This window comes from Bombyx mandarina, chromosome 11 (genome assembly GCF_030267445.1).
Source record: "Bombyx mandarina strain Sakado chromosome 11, ASM3026744v2".
NCBI classification, from domain to species: domain Eukaryota; kingdom Metazoa; phylum Arthropoda; class Insecta; order Lepidoptera; family Bombycidae; genus Bombyx; species Bombyx mandarina.
The window spans coordinates 47,750-73,364 of NC_143218.1; the positions used below are offsets into that span (position 1 = coordinate 47,750).

Genomic DNA, 25,615 nt, shown 5'->3' on the forward strand with positions numbered 1-25,615 from the left:
AATTTCTCATTTCGTCCCAATTAACCGCAATTTTCGGGTAAATAGGGATTACACCTATTTTTGCATTTTTTGCTTAAACTGGAATGTTAGATGCATAATTTTAAATTAGACAACAAAGATGCCCCCAAGACTCAATCATTTTGATCCTGATATAGCATTATATACATCAACAACTACCTTAAAATTGGTCATAAAGTTGGAATTTGTCCCTAATCGCCCCATTTTACGGTAATAGATTTTGAGTATTTCTCGTTCTCTTTTCGTAGAATTTAGTAGATTTGAACCTCCACAAGCAGTAGATTCGTCAAATAAAATCTGGTCACACTGCTGCCAGACTTGAGACTAAAGATGGTTAATACCGATATTTGTCAATATTAGCGAATACGAATATATCATGATGTAATATTATAATACCTTAACTAATACGTGAATATCCTGACATCTTAATATACTTCGATAAAACGGGTAAACGAGTTAAACCTAGTACGGTATTCGTGAAATAGTTAATAATCATAGATCTATAATACACATAAATTAGTTATTAATTTAATATAAATAGTATATTGTATCTAGGAATTTGACTACATACTAAATATTTTACAAGTCATTTATGTACATATTATGAATATTATTATTAAATCAGAATTTGGTCAACATTGTACATTAATATAAACAACAAGTTAGTAATATTATTTATTTCTTATTGGTGCATAAAAACATCAGCTTTTTACTTTTTCTACCGAAAGACTGGTACGTCGGTCAGAAATGAGTATTCCAGATTTCGAAAAAAATCCTCTGATACGGTACTGAGGTAGCTAGTAGGTACACACAGTTATAATATATGAACCGTTTGCTTAGAAAGTCATTTCGATTCAAAAATCAAACTTTTATTTATATTTTGAGAAGTTCTTAGAAGATAATTAAATCCCACCGCAAAAATATTGTCATCATAATTTATTACGTAAAAACACTTAATTTAGTAGTGGCAGTATTACATTTTGTGTAAAAATATTTGTATTTACGAAATTGGTAAACAATCTCATCTACCTACTTTCGTTTTTCAAATTATCGTTTTAAAACCAACTAATTCGAAGGAAACAGAAAATAAAATGAAAATAATGAAAATAAAGCTCACCGATTGTATTCCAATAAATGTGAAAATTTACTATTTTGCCTTGAGTAGAATCTTTAGTTGAATCAAGAAATGAAGGTTCAAACATTAAAAAGGAATGCATTTAAAAATTCCCACTAGCATCTTTGACATGTAAAAAGTGCAATACAAAATAGTCCTTAAACTCATAGTGATATGTACTTATTTTCATTGCTCAGTATATAAACATGTAGATTATCTCACTTACTCTTAGCGCATGTAGTATTGTTATGAATGTGATAGACAGATATCCGCGAGACACATACGGCGTATGCCAGTATATTTTCGTGTGATAGATACTTCGCTAGAAGTAACAGCGTTCTGTGGATAGATACAACGCGACCGATGTGAGTTGGCTAATATTATGAATAAGTGAATACGGAATATTAGCATATCAAATTCGACGGATTACCGATACACGAATACAAGCTGTATTACGAATATCTCAGTGAATACTAATATATCGGACACCCTTACTTGAGACTAGTTTAGAACTACATCCGCCATTAAAACAATCGCACACACTGGCACACAGAGCTCATGTCGTTTTAATATAAAATATAGCTACAACCCGGCCATCCTCTGGCTTCATATTGTGTCAGAAGTAGGAATTTGGAAAATAATATTTAAAATACAAAAATATCCCTGAAATTATGTTCAAAATGGATAAAGTCGAAAACACACAACATGGCGGACAGGGCCGCGCAAGTCACTTAATGCTACATCAGTCACATATGGGCTCAAACCCTTAGATATATGAGAAGCTCGAACATGCCCTTAACTTGGAAAAACTGGTATACTCAACTTAAAATATACATGCGAGCTAATAATCTGGAAGATGAATGTGATCAACGCAAGTCGCCATCTTAATATATTAATTGGACAAGACGCGTTTGTGATATTTTATTCATTTAATGTCGATATTGATACAATATCCTTTGAAGAATTAGCGTCGAAATTTAGTAATCACATCATTCCTCAAATAAATGTGACAATGGAACGTCATAACTATTTAATCGAAGACAATATCTAGAAGAATCGATAGACAACTATGTAACAGATTTAAAAAATATTGGCAGACGATGTAACTTTGATTCATTAGAAGATGACCTAATTAGAGATATATTTAGCTAGAATCTACATGCAAAAAACCAATACATAAAAGAAAAAATCTTATACAAAAGCCGGAGACACTTGACCAAGCTGTTCAATTAGCCAAGCAGTTGGAGACGACCAGGAAACAAGCTAAATTATTGGAAGAAACTTCATTCATCGGGCAGGTCCAGTCTAATTCCAGTTATAGAAGACAAAGGCAGTCAAATAGTACTTCACATGCAAGAGATCTACAGTCAAGCCAGAGCAGACGTACATCTAGTTCCAGACAACAGTCAAATAACCAAGTAACTAAAAAATGTGGTAGGTGCTTACAAGTACATAGGTATAAATGTCCCTCCTTAGGAGTAAAATGTAAAAATTGTGGCAAATCATTTGCAGTAGCATGTAAGAATAAAAATGTCAATTTTGTAGAAACTGAAAGTCATATGCCCAATATAGACACAAATAATAGGCTACATATGGGAACAATTCATGTCAATAATGTAAACAAGAGTCATGGCAGATTAATAGTCATAATGTTACTTTTCTACTAGACACAGGTGCCGATACTAATATGTTGAATTTAAAAACTTTTCATCAGTTAGGATGTCGCTTAGACAGTATATCAAAGAGTATACATAAATTATTATCTAACAGTGGTGAAATAATACCCACAGTAGGTCAATGTACTTTAAAAGTATATCACAATGCACAAAGTTATTACTTTTCTCATTGTTGATCTGTATCACAAAATGTTCTAGGTCGAGACAGTTGTAAAGAGATGAATCTTAATAAGAGGCTGTATAAAGTCAATTTCGTCCCAAGTCAAATATTAGATAATTATAGTGAACTTTTTATAGGACTAGGTTGTCTAAAAGATTTTAAGTGTGAATTAAAACTTAAGCCAGATTGCAAACCTTCTGTGGATGCATGCAGATGCATCCCATTTCAACTAAAGAATAGATTGAAAAAAGAACTTGATGAGCTAGAAAAGGATGGTGTTATTTGTCGAGAAGAAGAGCCTACTTATGGCTTATATGGATAAGTTCTTTAGTTATTACTATCAAAAAAGATGGTTCATTAAGATTATGTATAGACCCTTGTAAACTTAATCAGGCAATTTTAAGGTCTCATTACCAATTTCCTACTATAGGTAGATGAAATAAAGTCAGATCTCACAGGTGCAAAATATTTTTCAATCTTAGATGCTAATAAAGGTTACTGGATGATGCGTCTGACAGAGACCATATCAAAGCTCTGTACATTCATTACTCCTTTTGGTAGATACAGATTTACCCGACTTCCATTTGGTATTAATGCTGCTCCAGAAAGTTTTCATTGTACAGGAATACACCAAAACAAAGTGGTTAGGGTAAAACACCCAGTAGTCAGCCTTTTAGTGGGATTCTTAACTTGATTCACCTGTATTTTTAAAAATAAAAGACTTTAAATGAAAAAAATTTTTTTTACAGAAAGTTTGTTTATTAAATTTACTAAAGAGATACAATTTTTTTTTTTATTTTGATAGAATTATGTAAAAAATCAATATTAAACAAAATATGGCACTTTTTACCGGTAGTCAGCCTCATTTCTCCACAAGTCAGCCATGTCTTACCCTATAGTCAGCCTTTTACTTATTATTGCACATTGGACATACAAATTCTTTATTATAGACATTTTCGTAGTCTTCACCTGCAAATATAGTTCATTTTAAATGATACCACGCAGGACAATTGTCACAATCAATATTTTTGAAGTCGTTTATATCTGTGTCATTAGTCAACTCCTCTTCACACGAATCGCATCTTATTCTGTTTACTGTGCATGTCGTACTTTTCTTCTTACTTATATTTTTTTGGACATCAAAAACTTTTGAGCTTTCCTTTTTTGTAATTCTTCTTCCTTCTTTTGTCTTTCTTCTTCAGTCTTTTTTAGCTTCCATTCTTTTCTGCTTTTTAATCAATATTTCGTTCTTTTTCTGTTCATGAACATGCTTCGACGCAGTTTATATCTTCTTGCGTATTAAATTCAGATGCTCCTGTTTCCTGGACTTCATGATTTTGTTGCAAGACTTCAAAGTCTGTTATGAATTCGAAGTCATTTAAGGGTACTTCACTTTCGGTTAAATTAATGAAATTATTGTCCAATGTGCAATCCCCTATAATTGGCAAACTAACATGAAGAATTTCAACTGATTCTGACGCTATTTTTAGAATCAATAGATTTTGAGGTATCGATTTGGACGGCCTGGCTAATTGAATTTACTGTAGAATTTAAACTTTCAGTACCGACCACATTCTTTGCTCTGTTTAAAACATCGATAGCGATTTTGATTCTCTAACTCCGGATTTCGTTTAAGAAATGAGTTCAATTTCTTCCCTGGCCTATTATTTACAAATGGGTCAGGTCTGTTTTCTTTGGAAATAATATTATGGACGGTATAAAGGATCATCACATTTAAAGGGAAGCCACATTCTGCCAAAGCAATGCACCAGTCTTTCAAGGCAGTTTCTTCGTCTTTGGTAAGTACTAAGTCTGCTCTCATTTTACGAGGTGCTTCTGGGACTCTTAAATGCAGGCGATCTTGTAGAGTACCTCGTGGTACGCTAAAAACTCGACTAGGTAGCTTCTCTAATCTTCATCCCGTTTCTGATCGCGGCCATAGCCTATGACAACTGCTCTTCTTTGTACTGGTGGATTGGTCGTTTTGACATTATGAAACTCTAGAATATAAGATTTTAACTTGATCCTTATTAAAATGCATTAAAGTTCAATATTACACAATAGAACTAACGGCCGACTATAGGAGTTAATAGTCCATTAGTCAGCCCTCAGCATATATTTTACTTTTATACACGGCTGACTACTGGTAAAATAATATTTTGGTCATCTAAGAGTTATATTCAATCCAAAGCAAATAACAAGGACTATTCTCTGTGTTAATTTCGACGAATTCTAAGAAAATCGTAAAAAACCAGTAGTCAGCCCCTTGCTGCTGACTTCTGGATCAACCTTAACAAATCGTAACCCAGAAGTCGGCCCCCTAAATTGAAACGAAATAAACATATAAAATGCCTCTAATGCTTAATGTTATCGTAGAAAAACATTATACAACAACATAACATAAAAATCTACCAGCAATTAGAACAAATTCATAGAAAAACTTACCAAAACCTCGAACACGTTTCCTTACGAAAAAATAGCAAAAGTGACACATCCTGTCCTTTCGTTGGCGGCAGTGGAAATGAACGAGTACAGAGGTTCAACCTGTCACGCTATCGGTTCTTAGATGTGCACAGTAACCAACAAGAGAGCATAGATTTGTTTAAACGTTATTTCAATGGTGTAAGTCCATTTCAACACTATTTATACCAAAATAAAACCCATAAAGGCTGAGTACTGGTGCGGGGCTGACTTCTGGGGGTTTTACCCTATTCTCCAGCACAACTATGTATGTCTAGATGTTTAAGTAACTAAAGTACCAGTCGCAGACAATCACTAGTCGATATTAAAACATTATCTAAAAATATTGAAAATCAGAAAAATAATCAACATTTATTATAATAAACAAACAGTTGTCAGATTTACAAGTGGGTGATAAAATATATTTCAAACACAAGCCCAATAGTTCATGGGTTCCAGATAGTATAAAACAAGCAGAAACGAACCTCGTAGTTATACTATTCAGTCCCCTGAAGGAACATTCAGGAGAAATCGGGAGCACATACTAAACCTGTAGTTCCAGTCTCCAAAGTTCAAATTCAAAATCATTTATTTCAACTTAGATGTCAGTTTATCAAACTTGTTGAATGTCAAAACTTAAATAACAACGTTAACTCTACCACCGGTTCCAAAAAAAGCCACAGTCCTGAGAAGAACCGGCGAACAAACTCAGCGGCCTTTTTTTTTTTCTCAAAAATTACTTTTTTTTTTTAATAAGTAAAACACTGTGATACCTGAAAAAGGAAAGATATTAGTCAATTACCTAAAACAACACGTTCCGGACGTATTATCAGACCTCCTCAACGCTTTTTAATTATTAGTTACCGTGAAACCTAGCAAGTTTGCCACTTTATGGCAGATAAAAAGTTTGGAAAGGTTTTTCTTACAAAATCTCTGAGAATATAAAAAGCAATTAATCAGCTTGATAGTGTATTTTATGCATATTTGAAATGTAATCAAATATCTATTGTTTCTTAAATATTATTGATATTTAAGTCCAAAAACAAAAATGGCAAAGTTAACCATTACTTGTGGTAAGATTGCCATACCCAAATTTTGAATGAAATAATGAAACTAGAGGTCCCGCAGTAGTCGAAATTCGACTATAATTAATAGGAATTGTAAGTTTGTGCACTATTATGATTGTATTTGATACTTCTATCATCACAAATTTCACCAACTATAAAAAAATATTAATAAATATTTAATCTATTCTCAATTGACAACAGACGTCCAGAACAAAAGTTTGACAATAAATAGTATGCATGCGTGTGTGCGTCAAATACATGGTGTGTAGTGTGTGTAATGTTTTCTTTATTGATTTAATGTATCTTTTATGCATTATTTTAAAAAAACATTAGCATTGTGCACTTCTTTTCTATATTCTCTATAAGTGTGGAAAATTTCATACTCCTCCGTCCGCGCAATTTTCGTAAAAAGGGATACAAAGTTTTTGCTTCACGTATTAATATATAGATTACTATAAAATGTTACTGCTGTCATTGCCATAGCTTGCCATAGCTTGGTCACAGTAAAATATACTAAAATTTTTTGTTAATCTCGACTAGCAAAGGAAATATTTACGATTTGGCAAATTTACCCGCCCTTTTAGACTTTTTCAAACAAAATAGAAATGGCAGTCAGGGTTGTCACAAGATAAAAATATTCAGGTTTTAAAAAAACTAATAAATATAGGGTACCTACATGTTCTTCGCATTCACGTACTATATCAACATTAAGATGGCTTGAAAGATTGTCGCCTATAATCCAAACTTGGACCATTCGGTTTGTTTGCCCATGGTATGATTTAAACCAGTCTTGGAAAACTGTCGAGTCGAACCAACCAGATTTACTCCTATTACCTAGTCAGGTCATAAGTATTGTCACACAGTAAATACTTTTGTTTTAGAATGCTGGCCACAAAAAAGTTTATTGAATTCGAATTTCGAATTGTTCATGAAATAAAAATGTATACTTTTAGAATTTTACTCCTTTTTAAATATGGAGTGGAGGCTTAAAGAAGACCGTGTTGCAGTTATTGCGTTGCATCGTTGCGGTTACGCGCCAATTCAAATTTTTAACATACTGAAAAATTTGAATAGAACCAAAAGATTTGTTTATCGTACCATTAAACGATACAATGAAGACTCTAGTGTAGATGACAGGTCAAGAAGTGGTCGCCCTCGGTCTGTTAGGACTCCAGCAGTGATAAAACTGTGAAGGCGCGAATTCAAAGAAATCCCAAACGTAAGCAGAAACTGTTGGCCCTTCAGATGGCGTTAAGCAGAACCACGGTGAAAAGGGTGTTAAATGAAGACTTAGGGCTTCGGGCATATCGAAGAAAAACAGGACATCGTTTGAATGCTCGTCTAATGGACCTGAGACTGAAGAGATGCCGCGCTTTGTTGAAGCGGTACGCGGGAAAAAATATCGGGAAATTCTTTTTTCAGATGAAAAAAATTTTACCGTAGAAGAGAGCTACAACAAACAAAATGATAAGGTGTACACACACAGTAGTGAAGAAGCGAGCAACCGTATTCCGCGTGTCCAACGAGGTCATTTTCTATCCTCGCTCATGGTATGGTTGGGAGTTTCTTATTGGGGCTTAACAGAGGTACATTTTTGTGAGAAAGGTGTAAAAACGAATGCAGTTGTGTATCAAAATACAGTCCTGACGAACCTTGTGGAACCTGTGTCTCATACCATGTTCAATAACAGGCACTGGGTATTCCAACAAGATTCGGCGCCAGCTCATAGAGCGAAGAGCACACAAGACTGGCTGGCAGCGCGTGAAATCGACTTCATCCGGCACGAAGACTGGCCCTTCTCCAGTCCAGATTTGAATCCGTTAGATTACAAGATATGGCAACACTTGGAGGAAAAGGCGTGCTCAAAGCCTCATCCCAATTTGGAGTCACTCAAGACATCCTTGATTAAGGCAGCCGCCGATATTGACATGGACCTCGTTCGTGTTGCGATAGACGACTGGCCGCGCAGATTGAAGGCCTGTATTCAAAATCACGGAGGTCATTTTGAATAAACTTTAGTGTCATAAGAATCTATGTTTTATTAAGTTCATTTTGGTATATGAATGGTTACATAATGAATAAACTTGTTTCAATTATTTTACATTAAACATGTGACAGAATTTATGACCTGACTAGGTATATCGCGTATAGTCAGGCCCATTTTCGCACCACGTTGTCCATAAATTCTGTCTTGTAAACGTCATTATATGTAGTTAACAGAGTACCATCCGCCGTCGCAGCAAACATTATAGAAATATTTCGTTTGGAAGTATCCATCGTACATTCCGGATATTTTACCATACCGTCTAGAACGGCTACCGCCCATTTTCTAAAATAATTACATTTTATATTTTATGATTCACATGATTTTGCCGGGATAGCGTTCATAAGTTCGTAACTCTTAATGTGATACTATTTTATTATTCTATAACACACTGTCATACAGTACACAAATACGCCAAACAATCATACATTCACAACACTACTGTAAGTTATATTATTTACACAAGCATAGTCGGGCGTAACCGCTAATATGCAGCAAAGACCTCGTCTATATACATAACTACGTACGTACTAGTCGTCGCCTGCGACACGAATCGACCGCCGCGCCGCTCGCGGTCAGTCGGGTTTGATCAATGCCGCGCTAAGACTGTGTCACTCCTCGACTTACGCGTACTCTCTTGATTTGTAGCGATCTATTGCTATCATCTATTTTGTATTATTGTTTTTGAACTTGCTACCGCTTTATCTGTGCCTTCTGTACTCCGTAATTTCTCTTTCTTCTAAATATTGTTGTACTGTCTGTGATTGGAAATAAACTGTCCATTCAATTACGGACTGCTTATAGTGCCGCCCGGCACTGGGGACCTTACAACCACCATTAAAATACCTTAAATTTTATAATAAGTATGTAAAATGAAATGTTTTTTTTCTATAGATATTTCATTCGTGTCCTTGAGAACACGAGTAGCTGGGCCGAAAATGGCCCATGTCCTTTGCCAACAGTGATTTTAAGACTAAATTGCTTCATAGAACGTAAATTACCATAACTTTGATAACAAAACACTATTAAGAATGTTATTATTGTAAATTATGTAAGTTCCTGTATTAAAAAGAACGACGTACAAATCCTAGAGGGTGGCAGTTCGCGTATTAAAATTCAACAAACCATTGATCTCGTGAATAATATTTTATTATAATATGTAAATTTTTTTTAATAATTTTAATCTTCTTTTGTTTCATACACATTTTTATTACGAACATCATTCATTAGTTCGGAAATTGAATTAATTTATTAAGTAAGTGTGGGTTGTATGTCAAGACACAACACAGAATACATATACAACAGACGGACGCTAACTAACTAACTCACGCACTCAGTCAGTCGTCAGACTGAGTTAGCAAACAGTAAAGTTCATCGTCCTCGAACGAATCACCAGGGCTGAGTCTCAACAGATCGCAGCACGACGCTGCTCTACCGAGCTCAACACCCCACCAGGAACGGAAGTCGTCTACAGACTATTCCGAGCCCCGACATCGAACTGAGTTATATCCGGACCTTCGGAGCCGTGATGCACGTGTTAAGAAAAAAACCGATAGTATCGATCTCCGCGATCCAAATGGGCTTCGACGTCGCGTCTCGCGTTTTGAATGCGAAACGCCACTAGTAAAGTCACATTGTTTAGAGCCTCCCGACTCTCGGGGCTCCACAGTAAGCATATCTTTGCCGGATTTGGCTAGGCTGGCTTCGGCCTTAGAGGCGTTCAGGCCTAATCCCGCGGATGGTAGCTTCGCACCACCGGCCGCTCGGCTGAGTGCATGATCCAAATTTCTGAATTTGCGGTTCCTCTCGTACTGAGCAGTATTACTATCCGCACGCCACTGACCCGGACGTATACCGTCCGCCAGTCCAAGCGGGGGAAGCCTTGATCTCTTCCACTGAGATCGGCCTCCACAGCTGAGTGTAGTCGCGATTGCCCCCGTGCTGCTCCGCACGCCATAAGACGTGAAGAGCTTCCGATGTAGGCCCAGGTGCGTCGGACACCCTCTCGAGGATAGGTCGCCAATAAGCCTCTCATCCCCTCGAGCGAGTGTCCGACACCCCTACACGCGCCATCGATCACTTCAGCTGCTGCTCTGCTGCGACACTTGTACAGCTCCTGCACACGCGCGTACTCCGCTCTGCGCTTCTGTTTTTTGGCTTTGTGGGCACTAGCAGCCAGATCATCGTTCAAATCGTTTCGCCGCCCTGCAATCCTGGGTCTCATAACCCTGCGCGCTCGTCTTCTCCGAAAGAACCCGAGCGGCATCGGGCGACATCTGACCGACTGCGGATGGATCATAGGCAGCGGCGTCTTCGGCGCATCGTTCCTCGCTCGCTTCCTCAGCTCCAGAAGCCCGCCGGAAGTCAGGCTCGGCCGAGCGCCCATCTGACGAGGGACCCGGCTGGGACCCATATCGGGCAAGGTGCGCTTGCACCAATGCCCGATAAGGCTCCCTCCGCCGTTGTCCCTTAATCGCTTCCAGTGTTCTTCCAAACCCTGGAAGCGCGCCAAAGAGGTTTCCACCCGAGCACTGACCCCGCTCAGCGAGCAACCTGGCCTCGGTGCGAGCGAGGAGGTCGACTTCCTCGCCATGCCACCGCCGCTTCACCATCATCGGAGCGGCATCCGTATTGGTCTCAACAGGGTGGGCTCTACGCTTGTGGACACCCAAACCCCTGTTGGTCGAAAAGGATCGTTCGCAAAACTGGCAGGTCCAACCAGGCGCATCCTAACCCACAGGATCTGCGCCGGCGGAACCCCGCACAGTCGGGTTATCGCCTGTCCTCTCTGACTCCAGCGGGAGGCCAGAGGCTTCAGGTCTATTCTCTTTATCTGACTTTTTTGCAACAGGTAAACCCACTGCGGTTGGGCTGCAAACCCAACCGCAGGGTTCGCCCGCAGGTATCGCAAGGCCCCACCGAAGGTACCTGCTAGGCTTGACGGTCCTCGCTGACCGTCCATCGGGGCTGCTGTCACGTGTTTACCACGTGTACAGCCATCCGGGTGACATCGTCCCATAAGGAACAGTGCGGTGCTCGCCATCATCAGGAGGGATTACTCCCCCTGGTAGCGCCCCGGCTCACCTACTTCCGGATGACACTGCCCCAGAGGGGAGCAGTGCGGTGCACGCCAACAGGGGAGATTACTCCCCCCGCTAGCGCCCCGGCCCACCTATTGCCTCGTTGCGTTCTAAGGCGGCACTTACGAGGGCTGTAGTCCCGCAATGGCTACACCAAGACTACGTGATTCAAGTGTTGCCCCTCCTCCCGTATCAGTCAATGTGCGGCGGTACCACGTGTAGGTTATGGGTAGGAGTGGGGCGTCGTGATCTCGGCCATAGTTTCAGACCGCTCTCTCTTACCCCATTACTAACAGGGGGGTGTATTGGTCCCGTCCATTCGATAGCCAGCCACGAGCAAACAGGTACACCGTCCCTGTTATGAGCAACTAATTTCACTTAACCCGTTAGGGTTGGACGTATACTTGGCACAGGACATCGTCTCTCACACTTATAGTGAGTGACTCCGCCAGCCTCGGAGCCATTCACGTCCTGTGCACTATACTGGTGACCGCGTCACTGGTCACCAGATTAAGACGACTGGATTTGAATCGAGAAATCAAAATAATGCGTATCGCCCTTAAGAGAGTCATAGTTACTCCCGCCGTTTACCCGCGCTTGCTTGAATTCTTCACGTTGACATTCAGAGCACTGGGCAGAAATCACATTGCGTCAACACCCGCGAGGGCCATCGCAATGCTTTGTTTTAATTAGACAGTGGAAAACAATTCACACGTCTGTCCTCGACCTAGGCCGACGACGGAATAGATAGGGACATTCCCACCACCTCCCATGGTCCCACCAACCTTGCGGTTATTAGGACCGAAGCATGAACTTCACGGCACCAAGGTACCGATCGGTTCTACAAACTAACACCGTCCCCTTCACTCCACTAGCATTCTCCCCGTTCTGGGGCTGCTAACATCACCCACATTCTTCGTCGCCAGGCAGTCCTCGTGATTCGCGCGCAGTGCGCGCCGTGTGCCATGTATGCGCGAACTCGCGCAAGAGCCGAAAGTTATGCTCGTCCCTGACCAGGTCCGCGTGGTAAACTGGGCCCACCTCAGACCGCGAGATTCCATCGAACATCCTGCCCCGGATTTCGTCGTATAGAGGGCACTCCCACAGGACATGGTCCCTGTCCTCCTCAACCGCCCCGCAGTCGCAAGCATGCCCCTCCCTCAGTCGCATATCCGCCAACCGCTTATTGAAGATCCCATGTCCCGTGAGGATCTGCGAGGTCTGATAATCCGGCTCTATCCACGTTGCCTTCCTCCTGCCCACAACATCGGGAAAGAACTTGAACAGTTCCCTCCCCTTACCCTCAGACACCCACCTGTCCTGCCAAATTGCCAAGACATCACTGTCGATCCGCCGTCGTCTCTCCGCCGCCAACTCCCGCGCCAATCCTTCGCACTCCCGCATCCTCCGTCCAGCACGAGTTACCTCCAGGTCCGCCGGCAGGACGCCCGCCAACACCGGCAAAGTAGCCGTGCTGCACGAACGGTATGCCTTCGTTAGCAGTGTCAACTTCGTTAACAAGTGGAATAGATAGGGACAGTGGGAATCTCGTTAATCCATTCATGCGCGTCATTAATTAGATGACGAGGCATTTGGCTATTTTCATCGCCGGATCATCATGCCATCGTCTTTAGTGACTGAGGTCGTAATCATCATGGATTAGGATCGGAAGACCCCCGAGATTCCCACCCTCCCGATCGTGGCCGAACGCCGGCGAAATTGGATCAGTAGATGTTTAATGTCTGTTTCTGATGTTAAATATAAGGGAAGCCAAGGGAGCGAGCTCCGGGGGAGAAACAGACGAGCCTGATCTACACCCTTACCGCTGGACTACTGTGCAAGGCTCAACCAACGCCGCCCCCCATGACGGACGTCATCTGATTGAACCTGGTCCAGTTCATGTGCGATCCTCTCAACGCCAATATCGGAACGATTTGTAGTGTCGGTTCCCGAAGCCCGATTATGGACCTTAACTCCTTATAAGAAGTCAGGCTCCATACTCCCCTCCAAGATATCGTGCACGAAGTGGCTCGCACGCACTCAGCTTTCGGAAGTCCTAGTCTACCTGCGACCAACTCAACCAGCTCCCCGTGATTCCCGTATTTATTACGTTTCTCACGGTGGAGCTCGTCAAGCGATCGCTGGCCCGAGACCACCTGCACGTCCACGATCACTCCGACACCATCCCTGGAGGCGATAATATCCGGCTTACGGAGACCAACCGATGTTCGTAGCCTCGGCTCCAGCTCAACCGTCCACTTGTTCTCTTCCATGGCTTTCGCCACGAAAGATACAATCTTGTTGTGTCGTAGAATCCGGCCGCCGTGTGTTCTGTGACACTGTTGTAGGATGTGAGCCGTCGTCTCCCTAACCTTGCAACCAGCACGGCAGGTCAACGAAGACTCACCCCACCTCTACGCCCTCTCGATCCGCGAATGCGGGATGGGAGGGCGTTGATATGAGTGTGCACGAACTGCACGAAGTCCCGTCCGGTTATCTGCGCGCATCGCTCCCTAATCCACTTTGTGGATGTCGGGGTACGTGTGGATTCGCGAAGTTCGCGTCCATCAACAGATGCATGCAGATTTTCTCGCCAAAACAAGCGCACTGATGGTCGTTGCGTTGTGGAGTCAACACGGCTGAACCTGCGGAGCTGTTTCCAGGCCCACCGCAGTTTCTTACGAATCTTATCAGATTTGGCGGCGGCTCTTGCCACTGACCATGGTGACGAGTCGAGCCCCCCGAAACGCCTCACAATGAGGTCCGGGATGGTCGCTCGCACCGATGGGATCGCTAAGCCGCCGTCCTGAACTGCGGCGTGATAGTATGCCTTGGGCACATCCGCCGGTAGCCTAAGCCACTGTCCGACTGCTTTCCGGATTTGGACATCGAGCATTCTCAATCTGTCATCCGAGATGTTTCCAAGCACGAAACCGTGCTGGAACCTCGGAATCAGATGAGCTCTCAAAATCTCCAACCTCTGTTGGGGTTTGAGAGGTGCCCTTGAGATGTTATTCAGAGCACTACTGATACTATGCTCTAATGTCACGCATCCAGAGGCCTCAAAATCGACACCAAGATATCGCCACCGCTCAACACAACTCACCTGCCTGAGCGGCTTACCTCCAATATTGAAGGTTCGCTCAGTCAGGTAGTGATGCTTCTTGCGGTGGCCATCCGGTATCATAGACAGAACCGCGCTCTTCCTGCAATTCAGGCGTAGGCCCATCTGCCTACCAACACAGTCCACAGCAGAGATGGACTCCTGCATCCCTACCTTCGACCCCGCAAGCAGGACTAGGTCGTCAGCATAGGCCAGAGCGGACACGAGTTCCATCTCCAACCTATACCCGACCCCCTCCGGCAGGGAAGCTAGGATGAGGTCCATCACCACGTTGAAGAGTATTGGCGACAGAGGGTCCCCTTGACGAACCCCTCGTCCCACTTTCACAGGGCTGCTCATTTCATTGTTCACGGCTAAGGTGGTGGACGCCGTATCGTATAGGTGAGCAATGTAGCCGCAGAACTGTTCGGGCATGCCCCTCAACCTCAGCAATTCGACAAGTGCCTCGTGAGACAGTGTCAAATGCCTTGGCGAAGTCTAGCACCGCCACGTGACATTCCCGCAGCTTCTTCCTGCTATCCCCAAGCACCGCGTCCAGTACTGCGGAATTCTCCAGCGTACCGTCGGCGCAGATAAATCCACGCTGTCGTGCGTCAGGGGGGCAGCAAGCCAACAGCCTCCGGGCCAAGATGGAGTGAAAGTGTCTCAGGGGAATCGACGCGATCGAGATCGGTCGATATTCCCCCGGTCCACCTGGTCTCTCCACCTTAGGCACAAAGACGGTTCGGCACTGCCGTAGAATTTCGGGTATTTCGCCTCGTGCCATCCATGCATTGAACATTTCCGCCTTCAAGTGCACAGGAACCGCACGCCACTGACCCGAACGTATACCGTCCGGGCCCGGCGAAGTTCGCCAGTCAAAGCGGGAGGCCTTGATCTATTCCACCGAGATCGGCTTCCACAGCTGGGTGTAGTCGCGATTGCCCCCGTGCCACTCCGCACGCCCTAGGGCGTGAAGAGCTTCCGGTGTAGGCTCAGGTGCATCGGACACTCTCGAGGATAGGTCGCCAATAGGTCTCTATCTCCTCGAGCAAGTGTCCGACACCCCCACACGCGCCATCGATCACCTCAGCTGCTGCTCTGCTGCGACACTTCTTGTACAGTTCCTGCACACGCGCGTACTCTGCTCTGCGCTTTTGTCTATTGGTTTTGTGGGCACTAGCTGTCCGATCATCGTGCAAATCGTTTCGCCGCCCTGCAGTCTTGGGTCTCATAGCCCTGCACGCTCGTCTTCTCCCCGCACCCTCAAGGAGTTCGGAGAGAACCCGAGCGGCATCGGGCGACATCTGACCGACTGCGGATGGATCATAGGCAGCGGCGTCTTCGGCGCATCGTTCCTCGCCCGCCTCCTCACCTCCAGAAGCCCGCCGGAAGTCAGGCTCGGCCGAGCACCCCCCTGACGAGGGACCCGGCTGGGAACCAGATCGGGCAAGGTGCGCTTGCACCAATGCCCGATAAGGCTCCCTCCGCCGTTGTCCCTTAATCGCTTCCAGAGTTCTTCCAAACCCTGGAAGCGCGCCAAAGAGGTCTCCACCCGAGCACTGACCCCGCTCAGCGAGCAACCTGGCCTCGGTGCGAGCGAGGAGGTCGACTTCCTCGCCATGCCACCGCCGCTTCACCATCATCGGAGCGGCATCCGTATTAGTCTCAACAGGGTGGGCTCTACGCTTGTGGACACCCAAACCCCTGTTGGTCGAAAAGGATCGTTCGCAGATTTGGCAGGTCCAACCAGGCGCATCCTGACCCACAGGAACTGCGCCGGCGGAACCCCGCACAGTCGGGTTATCGCCTGTCCTCTCTGACTCCAGCGGGAGGCCAGAGGCTTCAGGTCTCGTTTTCTTATATGGATTTTTTGCAACAGGAAAAACCCTCTGTGGCCGGGCTGCAAACCCGACCACAGGGTTCGCCCGCAGGTATCGCAAGGCCCCACCCGAAGGTACCTGCTAGGATTGACGGTCCTCGCGGACCGTCCATCGGGGCTGCTGTCACGTGTTTACCACGTGTACAGCCATCCGGGTTACACCGTCCCATAAGGGACAGTGCGGTGCTCGCCATCATCAGGAGGGATTGCTCCCCTTTGGTGGCACCCCGGCCCACCTATTTCCGGATAACACTGCCCCCAGAGGGAGCAGTGCGGTGCACGCCAACAGGGGAGATTACTCCCCCCCGCTAGCGCCCCGGCCCACCTATTGCCCCGTTGCGTTCTAAGGCGGCACTTACGAGGGCTGTAGTCCCGCAATGGCTACACCAAGACTACGTGATTCAAGTGCTGCCCCTCCTCCCGTATCGGTCAATGTGCGGCGGTACCACGTGCAGGTTTATGGGTAGGAGTGGGGCGTCGTGATCTCGGCCATAGTTTCAGACCGCTCTCTCTTACCCCATTGCTAACAGGGGGGTGTATTGGTCCCGTCCATTCGATAGCCAGCCACGAGCAAACAGGTACACCGTCCATGTTATGAGCAACTAATTTCACTTAACCCGTTAGGGTTGGACGTATACTTGGCACAGGACATCGTCTCTCACACTTATAGTGAGTGACTCCGCCAGCCTCGGAGCCATTCACGTCCTGTGCACTATACTGGTGACCGCGCCACTGGTCACCAGATTAAGACGACTGGATTTTAATCGAGAAATTAAAATAATGCGTATCGCCCCTAAGAGAGTCATAGTTACTCCCGCCGTTTACCCGCGCTTGCTTGAATTTCTTCACGTTGACATTCAGAGCACTGGGCAGAAATCACATTGCGTCAACACCCGCGAGGGCCATCGCAATGCTTTGTTTTAATTAGACAGTCGGATTCCCCTTGTCCGTGCCAATTCTGAGCTGACCGTTGAACGGCGGTCGTACAGAATCGTGCCGATCGCGCACGAAGCGAAACCGACACGACCTTACGGCTAGGAAGATCCGCGGAAGGCCGGAGAACGCGGGTCCGGATCCAGTCCGAAACGTAAGACGATTTTCGCGGGTGTCATATTAAATATATACAGTTTTTGAGGCCGCATTCTATTAAAATACTAACTCGCTAAAACGAACATAACGTACGAACATCGACCAGACCCGGCACCGAACTCGAACGCTCAGGCAGAAAAGAAAACTTCGCGGACCTCTCGGCGGCGTCTTTAGGCCACTTTGGGTCACCCCGTCGAACACTCGTTTTTAAAGACGAGGGAACGATTATTGAAACGGTTCCGCTGCCGGGTTCCGGAATAGAAACCGGATTCCCTTTCGCTCAAAGAGCGTTATTTTATATATATGTGTAACCTCTATACGATTAATCCTTAAAGAGGTTAATATGTTATTTATATCATTCTTCTATAGATGAATTTCAATTTATTCATTTTTCTTGGTAACTAGCTGTAGAAATGTTGTTTTATAATGTATTTATTTATTTAAATCAAAATACAGTTTAGCTTTGTAAAACTATAGCAATTGAGTTGCTCTTATAAAGAGAAACAACATTTAAAGCTATTGCTTCACCATTATTTTTATATCTTTTTATATTTTAATATTGCAAAAATGCTCTTTATATGTCTAATGTTCTAATGTTTCAATAATCGAAATTCTATTTTATGTCATCTATAGAAGAATGATATAAATAACATATTAACCTCTTTAAGGATTAATCGTATAGAGGTTACATATGTATATGTTTTTGGAGTTTACTCCTTTAGAATCGATTTACATATATAGGCCCGGGGTATGAAAATTATGGGGACCAAAATCGTACTAGCATGTCACACGAAATGCGTTATGCGCCTGATTGGCTCCTGATTGCGTGATGCGTGCGCGCGCCAATCAGGAGCCAACGCGCGGCCGCGTTATCGCAGGTGACGCCGGGCTGCTGCGCCGGCAGTCCGCCACAAAGCCTCGTACTGATCGCGCGTTTCTCTCATTATTGTATTTTCATATATTTGTTAGTCGTTTGTTTTGTGTCTCGTTAATTTGTTAATAATCTGTAGTGTATCGTGTTGTCGTAATATAGAACTATTTCTCGTATTGTTTCGTTTAATTTTTTATATCCAGTAAACTCCAGTCGTGCGTCGGAGCGGACACACACACTTTTTTTTTTATATTACACTAAACAATACAAACACGATTAAGTGGGGACGGGGCATCGCGACGCCGCCGGCGAGGTTGGGCCCTGCCTTGCCAAACAAACATTCATAAGATTATAATAAAGTCAATATTCTATGTGTAACTGAACATTGGCTTAAAAAATATGAATTAAATTTTAATTTTAAAAATCACCAGGTTGTGAGTTCCTTCTGCAGTGAGAATGCTATACGAGGTGGCTCACTTATCATTGCTAATAAAGATTATAAATGTAAGGAATGTCGAAATATTGTGAGCCTCTCTGTGGAACTGATTATTGAAATGGCCTGTGTAGAGCTTGAGCGATTCATTGTTGTAAGTGTGTACAGACTACAGACCCCCGAATCCGTTATATGATTCTGTTGAAAATATAATGGAACGCGTTTTATTAAAGCTTTCTGTTTCTTATAAACATATTTTTATCTGTGGTGATTTTAATATAAATTTATTAGAAAATACAAATGCCACTATTAGATTCAGAACATTGTTAAAATCATATAACCTTAGCAATTTATTTTCAGAGCCCATATGAAAAACTAGCACATCGGCAACCTGTATAGATAATATTTTCACAAATGTAAAACCTTTACATAAATACATTATTAATCATTTAAGTTCAGACCACAGTGGACAATATTATCTTTTAAATTTAAATCTGTTACAGATGTTAATAGTTCAAGAAACCTACCGTTTGTTCCTATTAATATTAGACGTATGAAGAAGCTTCGAGGTAAAGTTTTGGCAAAAATTTCGAATGTTGTAATGAAGAATGTTTACTACATGGATTTATTTAATTGCATTAAATCTGAATTTAGTGTCATCTTTACTTCTAAAACTCTGATCTTACATAATAAAAGGTCATTCAAAATGGGCGACTGTTGGAATTCACAAAATTAGGCAGAGATATATGATGTTTATCATGAAAAAATCATAAAATCATAAGTAATTTTATGAGTATGTCTGTAAATATTCCAAGCTGTTTAAAAAAGTCTGTACATTGGCCAAGTCATTGCACTTAGGCAATCTTATAAAAAATGCGCCTGACAAAATTAAACTGACTTGGAATATCATTAATAGGGAGACTGGGAATGTCAGAAACAGCAATGCTGAATTAACTTTGACTATCAATGATAGAATAATAACTTCTCATCAAGAAGTGGCCAGTGCCTTTGAGCGCTACTTTGCTGATATCCCAGCTTCTATTACAAAATCTTTAATTTCATCTCCTACCGTCGCCGAATCATTACTGCAAGATCATGTTGATAAATGCAATGTTAACTTTAAGTTCACGAATATTGATATAAAGGACATAATTGATAATTTAAAGCTCATTAATATTAAGAAAACTGGTGATTTATGGGGAATATCAATTACAGTCATAAAATCCATTATTGATATAATCGCACCTTACCTTGCTACAATATTTAATGACTGTATTGATTGTGGTGTGTTTCTTGATCTAATGAAATGTAGTAAAATAATACCTTTGTTTAAATCTGGTAGTACTTTTGACCCCTGTAACTTTAGACCCATTTCAGTACAATTTTACTCAATGTAGGTAACATTGAGTAAAATTTTTGAAAAAATTATTTTGGAACAACTTTCGAACCATTTCAATTCCAATAACCTGCTTCATAAAAAAATAATATGGATTCACTAGAGGTCATTCAACTACTGATGCAAGTGTAGATCTTATTAAAAATATTCTTCAGGCTTGAGAGGAATCGCATAATGCCCTTGGGGTATTCTGCGATTTATCTAAAGCTTTTGATTTTGTTGAACATAATACATTATTGAGGAAATTACACCACTATGGTATTAGGGGCGTTTCATTAGAACTTATTAAATCTTATTTATTCGGAAGAATCCAAAAGGTAGACTTTAAAGGAAAGAGATCTTCCGGTGTCTTACTTAATATGGGTGTTCCTCAGGGTTCCATATTGGGTCAATTCCTATTTCTGGTGTATATCAATGATTTACCAAAGTTTATTGAAACACGTCACGAGGTCGTATTATTCGCTGACGATACATCCTTATGGTTTAAAATTAAACGACAATTGGAAGATTATGACGATGTGAATGATGCTATCTCGCGCGTGGTACATTTGTTTAGTGTTAATAATCTGTTATTAAATAACAAAAAAAATGTATAAAATTTACCACACCTAATGTTAGACAAGTAGACACTAATATTACTGTAAGTGGAGAGACACTGGAGCTTGTGGATTTGATAGTTTTTCTTGGTATAACAGTTGATTCCAAGCTGCAGTGGGGTCCTCACATATGCAAGTTAGCGAATAGACTTGGTTCTGCAGCGTTTGCGGTAAAAGAAATACGAACGTATACTAATGAAGATACGGCACATCTGGTTTATTTCAGTTATTTTCATAGGTAGTTTTCCAATTACAGAGCATAATGCGACTCATTGACTACCTTTGTGTTGTCCTACGGCATTTTGCTATGGGGCAATGCTGCCGATATCGAAACGATTTTCATCCTGCAGAAGAGGGCTATTCGTGCTATATATAAAATGCACCCGAGGGAATCCTTGAGGGACAAGCTTAAGGAAATCAAAATTCTAACTTTAGCGTCCCAATACATTTTTGAAAAATTGTTAAAATAGTTAGCTATGGCTTGTGGTTTGTCACAAATTTGTTGCCTACTTTAATCGTGCTAATAAAGTTTTTTGGCTTATAATTTTTAGACTGGTTTATTAGTTGCCAAGTGGTTTTTGATTTATTAACAGTTATTTATATTAAATGAATATTGTGCTTTCTGTGTAAGTTTTATGATTTTCTTTAATCTTTTAGATTTAGAGTATTGCTTAAGAGAATTTTTGTTTAATAAAGAAGAGTTATGCCTGCACAACCAAACAAGTTTTCTTTTCTTTTTTACACATCGTTTTGTACCAAGTGATATCCACTTAGCCTTTTTGAGTTATCGAATAAATATTTGTTTTCCAGAAAACAAAGGTCATAAACAAGTTTGAAAATCTCAAGAAAATTATCATGTGGGTGATTTTCACAAAAATTGACCCCGTGACGATCAGGAAATATAATTTTGGGATTAAATGAAATTGCTTAAATTTAATCTGGTATCAAAGAATATGTAATTAACTAGCTAAATATGCTATTTAAATTAAAATTTAAACGTAAATATAAGAAATATTCAAGTTTTTCGGTCATATTATGTTGACGGAAAGTGTTCCTGTACGTCGCACAATATAATCAGTCAGAAATAATACAACCAGGTATTGAAATAAAATCAACTTATATTAGCATAAGAATATGCTTAAAATGTTTCCAAAAATAAGAAAAACTTAGCATAATTCTATCGCAATAATAAATAATCAGCCAAATAGTTTCATTTTCGTCACTTCTTAGACACATCGCCCTAGGAAAGTTGTTTAATAATGATACGTGTTACAAATTCAAAAATCAAGCAAAGTGAGGATTTCGGTAATAACAAAATTCTAATAGTCTCAAAACTTAATACTATAAAGAAATTGTTCAGGCCAGTGCCTTCAATTATTTTAGAGCAATGTCAAGGATGCTAGCCTTCTAAGGCGCTAAGTATCACAGCTTAATAAGTTAATGTATTTCGCTATCATTCGTTCATTCACTACCCGCTCTTCAAGCACGCTGTACATCTCCATTAAAATATATCAGAATAATATCAAGTGCTGGAGTTTTATTACCACAAGAAACTCCCTTAAGTATCACAAGCCAGTACAGAAATCTAGATACTTTTAAAACTAGTTTTGTACAATTTAGAATATAGGACAGTGACTATTACGAAAATTGCGTGACGAATAGGAATAATTTGAGCAGTATCCACACTGCCAATTTAAAACACAGTCAAAAAGGGCGTAAAATTAATATTATTAATATTTAAGATTCATTAAACCTTTTGTTATACACATAAAAGTATTAAAAGACATAACATTATCAATATAATTTGAGGTCACATAACTTAGGTATATTACGAGAACCAACTTAGTAGTCGTTGGTGATTATTTTATATTTTTACTTACACCTACAGTCTACAGGATTATTTTTCAGAATTTTGCTTTAATTTTTCGCGATGTCGCTTCGCTCTTTCTGCTGCGCTAAGCGCCATTCTCTACCGAACGAAATAATACTTTCTCTAATAACCATTAATTATTTCCTCCCACGGCATGTTAGATGCGGGTGGCAACGGACCGGCCGCACTGGACATCAGTTGGAGAGGCCTATGTTCAGCAGTGGACAGTAGACAGACTGAGATGATGATGATGATGATTTCCTCCCAAACAAACCTCGCGCTCGTCTTCGGGAAAATGATCATAAATAGAATGCATACAAAAAGAACACCTTTTTTTGTTTTTGTTTTTCCTACCTAAGCTGATAGCCTTAGGGGCTATTTCAGCGTAACCTTAACGTTTGTAGGTGAGCTCACGGGGCTCAAACCTGATGACGTTGCTAACACGAACCCTAGCAAGAGCCGTGCTTCGCAGAATCTACCACCGGATCGGAAACGCGATCCACTGAGAAGATCCGGCGAGAAACTCAGTGGGCTGTGTCTGAGAGTCTGAGAGTTAATTTACTCGTCGAGCCCTTCGTCGCAAGCGACGGGTTCGACGAGAACGGTGACCGGTGCTTGAAGTACCTAAAAACACCGTTAGTGGATCGGGAGGATCCGAGATGACGTGTTTTGGGCGACGTCGACTGCTTTCCATTCTGTCCGCAGGATCGGGAATGTAGTTACCGGCGGCCACGATGAGAGGGTTCTCGTGTCGTGCCACGGCGCATCGACGCCGACTGAAGATACTTACTGATGGACTCTAAGTCCAGGTCGTCATGGAGGTCGACGTTCCTGACGAACCACGGGGCTCCGACGGCTATCCTGCAAAAACGGGATTGAATAATTTGGAAGGATTTTAAGTGAGTGCGGGCTGCGTGAGCGAACACTTCACTTGCATAGGTCATGACGGGGCGTATGCAAGTTTTGTAGAGTGTCACCTTATTTCTAAGGGACATTTTACTTCGCCTACATATCATCGGATAGAGACGTCCTAGAATGAAGGCGGCACGGTCGCGTACCGTCTTGATGTGAGGGCGGAATGTCATCCTACTGTCGAGGGTGACGCCTAAATATTTGACCTTCGGGGCCCAGGTATGTTAAATGCAAACTTATATCTGAAACAAGAAAGGTACCATTGTTTGTAGTAAAATTGGATAATAAGTAGTCTATAACAATTTTTACAGTCAATTTAGATTCAAATCTCAAGATAGATAGTAGTATAATGCCACTCCAATCACTGAATGAGTAGTAGGAGTAGTAATAAAATTCTTCGACTAAGCGATAGAAAATGGCACGCCCAACGCATTGTAATGTGATATAATTTTCTATTTTACAATTCCGTTTGCCGCCTATAGATGGCGCTTGACGCAAAAGCTGAATCGCGCCATCACACTACACAAGCGCAACGTGTGAATGTGTTGAATGCGAGCTACATAGTAGGCGTAGTGAGGGGTGGAAGGTTTTTTTCGTTACGGAATTTCATGATTCCGCTCTCAAGCCGCGCTCAAGACCCGCGATAAAATCTATGCAATAGCTTAAAAAAACTCTTTATTTTGGATTTCGCAACTATTTTCTAAAGTGCTGTGTGAGGTATTAGAAGAGTTAATATTCATTACCAAAGAGCAAATATTTCTTAAAATAACTTTGAAGCCAAAATTATTAACGGAACCCATTTTTCTATAAAACATACGATAGTCATAACTTCAGTTTAAATTGGAATCCACCAAAATTAAATATGCATACTCGTTATCTAGGATGTCAATGTACAGTAACTGATTAAATAATTCAATTCTTCTATTAAATACATTATAGAGATATCCAACTTTAAAAGTTGGTAAACATACAATAATATTGGTTTGTTGTATTGCCATTAATTTTACTCTTAGATAAGAAATCAAAATAAAATAATCTTGCATATATTTAAAATCATCGTCCCCAACTTGAATTACACAGTAGCCATTTAACATGTAGGAACTTAGTTTTGCCTCAATTCCATGAAGTAGTTGAATAACACCGCGAGATGGCATTAAGTAGTGAATTACGTACTAGTATTTTTTATCAAATACATTTTCTGAGATAGAAGATAGTTTGTTGGTTTTGTTGCTACTTATTATGCAAATATTGTGCTTTGACGAAAAGATGCTATCATTGTTTTGTACTGTGAATATACGAGTATGTGCACTGGGATTAGAGCACTGAAGTATGAAACCTATGGAAATGAAACGTCAACAAAAAATTCGTGCCACTTTGACGTCATCTGGCCACAAAACATGACGGTTTTAGTGCTGCCCAGAAGATTTTAATGTTAGTAGGTTTTATCGATAAACGTTGAATGAATTATTTGTAGAATTTCTACTTTAATAGGAAGTAAGTACATATATTGTTATGTGCAAAGATGATGTGATTTAGATATTATGTGAAATCTTAGAAGAGTTCGTGCTTCAAATTTGACAAGTAAACGATATGACGATTTTTAAAATTTGCTACACTGATTTTATAAAGTTGTCGTTTGCCGCAAACATAAAGATATGGCGTAGTACAGTGCCATCTGCCAATTTCTATCATTGAATCACTTGAATTCAATTTGAGTCACTCTCACTTGAGAGTGATTCAAATTTTAAACTTATCAAGGGACCACGTGATAAAAAATAAACACCTACAGAACATTTATTCATTAATTACAAACGTCATTCCTTGTGACTTCCTCTCTAAAATCA

The 25,615-nt window shown here is 41.5% G+C and overlaps 2 long non-coding RNA genes across 2 annotated transcripts in view; one reads left to right on the top strand and one right to left on the bottom strand.

The window, feature by feature from the left end:
* Positions 1–25,615, bottom strand: part of LOC149501868 (uncharacterized) — a 56,876-nt gene that overhangs the window by 20,709 nt on the left and 10,552 nt on the right. The gene's annotated exons all lie outside the window — the stretch shown is intronic.
* On the top strand, positions 1,650–21,712 carry LOC149501872 (uncharacterized). The gene is made up of 2 exons (XR_016323824.1): positions 1,650–2,566; positions 19,501–21,712. It is a non-coding gene; the product is annotated as an uncharacterized LOC149501872 (long non-coding RNA).